This window comes from Hydractinia symbiolongicarpus, chromosome 1, assembly GCF_029227915.1.
Source record: "Hydractinia symbiolongicarpus strain clone_291-10 chromosome 1, HSymV2.1, whole genome shotgun sequence".
NCBI classification, from domain to species: Eukaryota; Metazoa; Cnidaria; class Hydrozoa; order Anthoathecata; family Hydractiniidae; genus Hydractinia; species Hydractinia symbiolongicarpus.
The window spans coordinates 30890961-30897961 of NC_079875.1; positions in this window are offsets into that span (position 1 = coordinate 30890961).

Genomic DNA, 7001 nt, shown 5'->3' on the forward strand with positions numbered 1-7001 from the left:
TTGGAACTAAGTCATTAAGACGTCATCATATTAAAAAAGGTTCATATTTCCTTTTCTATGTACATAATTTTTAATGATTCCGATGTTATTTAGGTAAGTCAAATATCTCAAAAAGTTGCATCCTGTTGTTGTATTTTGTGGTGATAAGCAACAACAACAACCGATTTCGGATGGCCAGGAGCAGTCCAGTTTATTAATAAATAAAGAGTTTCTTAATCTTTGTTTAACTTACAATTTAAATCAACAATTTCAATGTATGGACAAAACTGCGTGTATGCGTGTTGTTATCACTAGAAATATTTGCAAATCAAGTGGTGTAGTTAACGGTAAAGTATGTACTGTCGCAACAATAGAAAATTTTACAGTTTTTGGTGGGGTATTTATAAAGCACAATGGAAAACGTTGCGTAATTGTATGGTATTTTTTGATAGAGAAACTTATTCGCCAGGTTGTGGATATGTAGCTGCTTCTCGTGTCAAAAGATTTAGTCACATTATATTTCTAACAGCACCAAGTTTTCGTTGTTAATTACAAATATGATTTGTCAAATGTATTTTGTCTACAAAATAAAGGTGAACGAACGTATATATACATATTTCTTTGAAAATCACATCGATTTGCTTATTTCCACTATTATTGTCATTCAATAGCAACCGATTACGAAAAGTAACATGAACAACCAGATTTGGAAATTGTTGCTGAAGATGCCATGGAAGAGGACGAAAGGAGACATTGGTGTAATGAAAATAACGAAAACAGGGAAAGTTAGAAAAGAATGGTAATTCTAAATCATTCTTGTGCCTAATTAATTTCTTTAAATAATTAAACAGGGGTACAGAAAAAGCCACCCAAGACCAATATACAAACGTAGTTTTCCTGTGTGGTGCCACAATGGTGGCAAGGAGAGGATTTTAAGTGGACGAGAAAAAAAAAAAAAAAGACCATCTGAAATAAAGATTCTGCGTCCTAAGCGGTCCCATGATATGTATTTCCAAAATGTACAAATGTGCAGTTTATCCAGCATGTAGAAAACTGGAATTTTATAAATTTAGTATAAAATCAATCATTTTCTCTTTTCTTGCTTTACGTATAAAAAACACATCTTGATACTTACCCCACTCATGTGTCCAAAAGTGAATTAGCATGCCATATATTAACACAGTTCTGGTCTGTGTCGCCGGTGCCAAGGCAATACAACTTAGGATAAAAAATTACTTTTCCACGGTACATATTAACACAGCGGCAGTAAATGTTTACGGTCTCTGCCTTGGTGTCGAAAACTGGAGAAATGCGCTATATAATAAGGGAGAGCGGACAAGGTATGCCATGTTAGTATGACAGTTCACTGCAAGCACGCCTACATTGCACGTTGTGGAAAGTTATCGGCTGCAAAAAGTACATCCTTCGCAGAATACTAACGTATAACCGCCCTCCGACCAGGCAATTGTTTTTTAAATTTCATCTTTCATCTCGTTCCTTATGCTTGTTATTCTAATTGGCGGCTTTTGTGATGTTGGTGGATGTGTTAAACTGATGTTGAGTTGCTAAGAATAAAGGGTTCACGTTGTTATTGCACACCCTACGCTGCAAGCTATTCGTCATGCAATGAAGAGACGATGAAGAAAAGCGGAATGTGTAGTCAATGAGACCACATTTTGGCTGGTAATACGAACTTTCTTCTCGTTTCTTATTATTCTCATCAGTGACTCTTGTGATGTTGGCAAATGTCTGCTCAACTGATCCTGCCTTACTAAGAATATATTGCTCACGCCGTATTTACACGTCGCAGACAGACGGGATATAATTCTGACTTAGGTCAGATGTTCGCACATTGTTGTTGTGGTGCACTTCAGGTACGAACATAGCAGACTTTCATTGCTTTTATCGGTTTTCTTTATGTTCCAAGACGGTAACACTTTACATGTTATATATTAGTTCAATTTTATATTTTATATATATCTATATATCTCCCATTGTGTACTTTCATTGCTTTTATCTTATAAAAAACGTCAAATGCAGTACCAATATTCTAATTGCTGACCAGTGGCAACTGAAAAGGCTTTGTTAGGTAAAGCGAGAATAGAAGTAACTACTTCGCAATGCAGATAAAGCTAGTGTTATAGGACGGAAAGTTATGTGACATTAGCCACATAGCTGTCCTGTATTGTACCTGCAAAGACAAAGATGTTTTGTTTGGTGAAGTTTTGACCAGTGTCTGGAGTTTGTTCATCATTAACATCGTTGATTGTGGACAAAACTCTTGCTTCAATTTCATCTCATGAAATAAAATTCTAAGTGTTGGTAGTCTTATGGTTAGATATTAACTTCGAATTGTAGAGAATATTAAAGTGTAAATCGATACCTTGGTGCACTATTCCACATGAAATTGACATTTCATTAGGTTTTATTGTCAAGCTGTAGCTATGCTTTTACGTTTTGTAGTTTGCAGGACAGCATCAACGTACTTGTAGTATCTATACTTATACCAGTATCCGTGGCAACTCAAGAGATCTTGGGCAAATTTTATAATGTTTAAATACATCGATTTCTTCATTTGTGCCTGTATATTCAAGGATAGACTTCTTTGGCGACATTGCATTGCCTCTTCAGTTCCTATTGGTATTGCCATCTAAGAGGTTCCTGCTATCAAAGAGGGTCCTGCGAAGGAGGTCCTAGCGCATTTAAAGCTCCCACTTGAGCTACGAAAGTCGTGCAAGCACAGCAATCGCTCAACTAGACAACCGTCTAAGATATCAATTCTATTCTCATGCTGAACGCTAAGCAGAAAGGATAGATTCACACTTTTATAGTCTCTGGCATGACTCGACCAGGGTTTGAACCCAAAACCTGCCGCACTGGAAGCGAATGCTCTACCACAAGGCTATCAGTCACGTGTTTTATTCAACCAATTGTCTTCAAAAGAGGTAAGTTTCTGTCATTTAAATAATCTGTTACGCTAAAGAATACTGCATGTTTTGTTGTTCTTTTGTTGGAATTATATTTTTATTCAAACAGTACGTCTTATTTTATAGCTTTTAAAGACCAATTAATGACTAATTGATTTTTACACATTTAAATTAGGTAAGAATGCGAAATGTTGCCTATTGCTGTTGAAATGTGTTAACAGTAACTTCCGACTTTGTTAAGGAAATGCGAGTTTACGTTTAAGTATAAGTATGGTATAGCTGGCCCATACATTCTGTAAGTGAGATATAAAAACGCCGTCCATATAACCAAATGTTCCCCTTGATATTTCAATGTTTTTTGTATCAATTACGCGTCCTTTTATTCTCTCTGTTATTTTTCAAAAATGTTATTTTAAAAATTCTTTTTAACTGTTTTTTTTTAACAATAGAAATGAAAGCATTAAGTTATCGTTTTCTATAATTTCTGGAATTATGACATCGTCAATTCTAACTGTCTGCATACATGCATCTACATGCTGTATCTGATACCACGACACCTGCAGTAATTAGAAATGTTTAAATTTAACATTGAAGACGTGCGGGCGTCTTGAAAAACGTTTACAGGACATCACATAAAGCGTGTTTTGAAGAGGTATATCTCTACTAAATGACATCATCGCTTGTTGCAATTATACCTAATACATTACTCTTAATAAGTTAGGAAGTTTCTATGTCAGCTGGGCTAGTATCACTAAGTAAAAAGTAAAAAGACGTCTTGAAATATCGTTTGCAGGGGAAGATTACAGGCTACGATCGTTATTATTTAAAAAGGTAAGAGCATTAACACATATGATAACGAAAAATTCTAAAAAAACGTTTAAAAGTTGGATATATTCTTCACAAGCTACATCCTAGGTTTCCATTTTCAAAGGCTGCTTTGACAAATCGCACACAGTTTATTGCATTTCTGCAAGCATTTAAAGTTGATGACAATGATTTTTATGGAGTTGATGAATAAGTTAATTTACACTTACCTATAAATCACAAATCTCAAGTTTTTTTACAAACATTTTACAATTTTTAGATTTGCGAAAGTTTTTTCAGGCGAAAAAAGTCGCAAAATGAAGTTCTCGCAATTATAAAAAACAGCCGGTTTGACAGTTTGAATCCACGTCCGGGATGTGATATCTATATATATCATGACCCTTTATCTATTGATGACATCGTCGTTTGTTGCAATTATAACTAATACGTTAATTTTAATACGTTAGACGTTTCGGTTTGAGCTTATTGTAAAAATACTTAAACTCGCGTACAATTATCCACTGCGTTTTTAACGGAATACCTTCCAAACGTTTTTCTTGCATTAAGTTAATGTTATAATGATAGTCAACAGCAACAACTTCATGTAATTGACTTAGTTGCAATCGTACTTTTGGAAATTTAGTAGCTAAATTAGGCATCGACAGTGAACTTTTTGCATGCGCAGCTCGAATATAAGGTCACCCAGGAACATAAGTTAAAACATTAAATGAAACGTAAATGTCAATCGACAAATTAAACATCACGACGTCAAAAACATTATTTCATGTTGATGGTGGAAGCCATTACGATCCTATACATTTTCTTAATCAGCCTTTCGAGCTCTACGCAATGGACAAATAATTTGTACGCGATGGACAAATATTTTGTGCCGAACTTTCTCTCACGTGAGAAAAACTTCTAAACCCTTGTATCTTCTTAACCGTTCGTTGAAAGCACATGTTTCTATACATTACTTTGTTCAGCGTTTTACACAATAAATGCAACGAGTACACAAACATCTAAAAATATCTTGATGTGCTGACAGGTCTTTTCTGACTTTTTAAACAATAATCCACTTGCAAAATACAAAAAAAAATATAATTTATAACCGGCTATAGAATTTATAGTCCGTTTATTATCGATTATTGGATTGCATGTTTGCAAATTGCAGTCCGCGCGTGAAGCGATGTTTACTTTATATTCACCGCACTTTTCATTTAAGAAAGACAAACGAGCAAACTGTTATCAGATTGTGATTATTCCAGTTCATGGATGCTATTCTCGATACTAAGCATATCTATAAAATATATTACCTAATATTTTAAAAATTACTAGTTGTATATAATGTGAACAAATTCGCTTATAGTATAAAGATATAAAAACTGGTTAGTGCTCAATCAAGACTTAAACAAATGAACATAAGTTTGAAGAGTATGGTAGAACAACACAAGTAATACATAATTTTATAGTAATATTTAGTTGGTTTGAGTTTTTTCCAGACAGATAGATTGTTATCTTGTGTAGAACCATGTTAGCAACAACGTGACCAAACCATTATCCAACACGACACAACTATTCAAATATCGTCATTACAGATGCAATGTAAGCGAAGCAATAGTGACTTTTATTATTTTGCCCTCAACAACACAGAACACCTGCATCAAGTAAGTTTATTGTCGCACAACAAAGTCTCTGAAACAGTTTAACAGACATTGGAAGCTGTTTAATACTGTTTAATAAGCTATTAAACTGATTATATTTCGATTTTCACATAAATTTAAAAACTCCGTTGTAATGTAAAGCTTGCAAGAATTTCCGAATTGGACTACAATCTATTTGCTTGCACCCATAAGTCTTGAGATCTTTGTCATAACATTTTATACTTGCAGATATTCGAATTGACACTATGATCGGACCTTCCATGTCACTGATTATCCACTTGTTTCATATTTTTATCTAAATATAATACAAAATAAATAAATAAAGTTTACAGATAAAGAATTGCAAATATTATACTGAAAAAACATTTTTATTCGTCAATCGCTATAAGAAACAGCACATTTTACAAACAGTAATCTCTTCTTACCTTAAAAAAACTCTTTAGAAATGTGAACATCCATGAACGGAAAATCAATCTGTCAAATGTCGAGAAAATTTTGTGTTTGAACTAAAAACAAGACGCGCGGACTGCAATTCACAAACATTCTTCGTACAATTATCAACAAAATCACGACTTTGCTCGAGTGAACCGAAAAAATATAATAGATATAAACGTGTGGGAACAATTACTTGGACGATAAGGAAGGACTTTTAGAAGGAATTTTAAAAGGAAGTGAAATGCAAAATTCGATTATTCGATTTTTTGCCTAATAATTTTCGAAAATAAATTTGAATGCTGCTTATACACATTTTTTTTAATTACCCAATTCCATTGTTTAAACGCTGATCAAGAAATTTATAGGATCACGTGGTTTGAACGAAGGGTTGTTTACATTCTAAAGGTTCAGGAGTATTTTTATTAATGCAATCAGTCTTTTTATAACAGATGTATTAACCCTGTTAGCCCAGTTATGAAATATTAATTTAAATTGTTACTTCCATTCGTTTCCATGTTATTCAGCCTGAAACGTAAAAGTGCAATGCTATGACTTTACTTTATTAGCAATATCAACGTCAATTTATTGTACCAGTCGATAAGCCTCGTAGAAAAATCTTTTGTTGTTTTACGTGTTTGGCTAATGTCAGCAGTGTAAATATAAAAATAATTTGGCGAAATTTGTTTGTCCGTTGCCGTAATATGTTGAGCTTTAAACGCTGATTCAGGAAATGTACAGAATCTTGTGTTTTTGACAAACAGTTAAGGAGATACAAGCAGGAAAACGTATAGGCTAAATTTTGACGAACGGTTACGTCATCAATCCATCTGTTTCGAAAGGAATGTAGTAGTTCTATATCGATCCCGTGGGAATCCTAGATAGCAAAGCAGAAGATGACGTCAGTTACTTCCACTTTTTCGTAATAATATGATAAATTGGGTCCGGGCCAACCCTTTCTGTTTTTAAAGAATTGTATATGGTTATGACACTTACTCATAGCTGAATGTTTAATTTTTGGCTATTCTCAATGCTACCGCTTAAGTTCTTAATAAAAAATTTTTATCGGGAAAATATGACAACTTTCGTTAAAATTATCTTTATAATAAGAAACCAACAACAACTTTTTTTAACCAGTAAATTATTCTGTAAAATTTAGGCACGTGATTTACCAATTTTCCTCTCTCGTTTGCGAGAA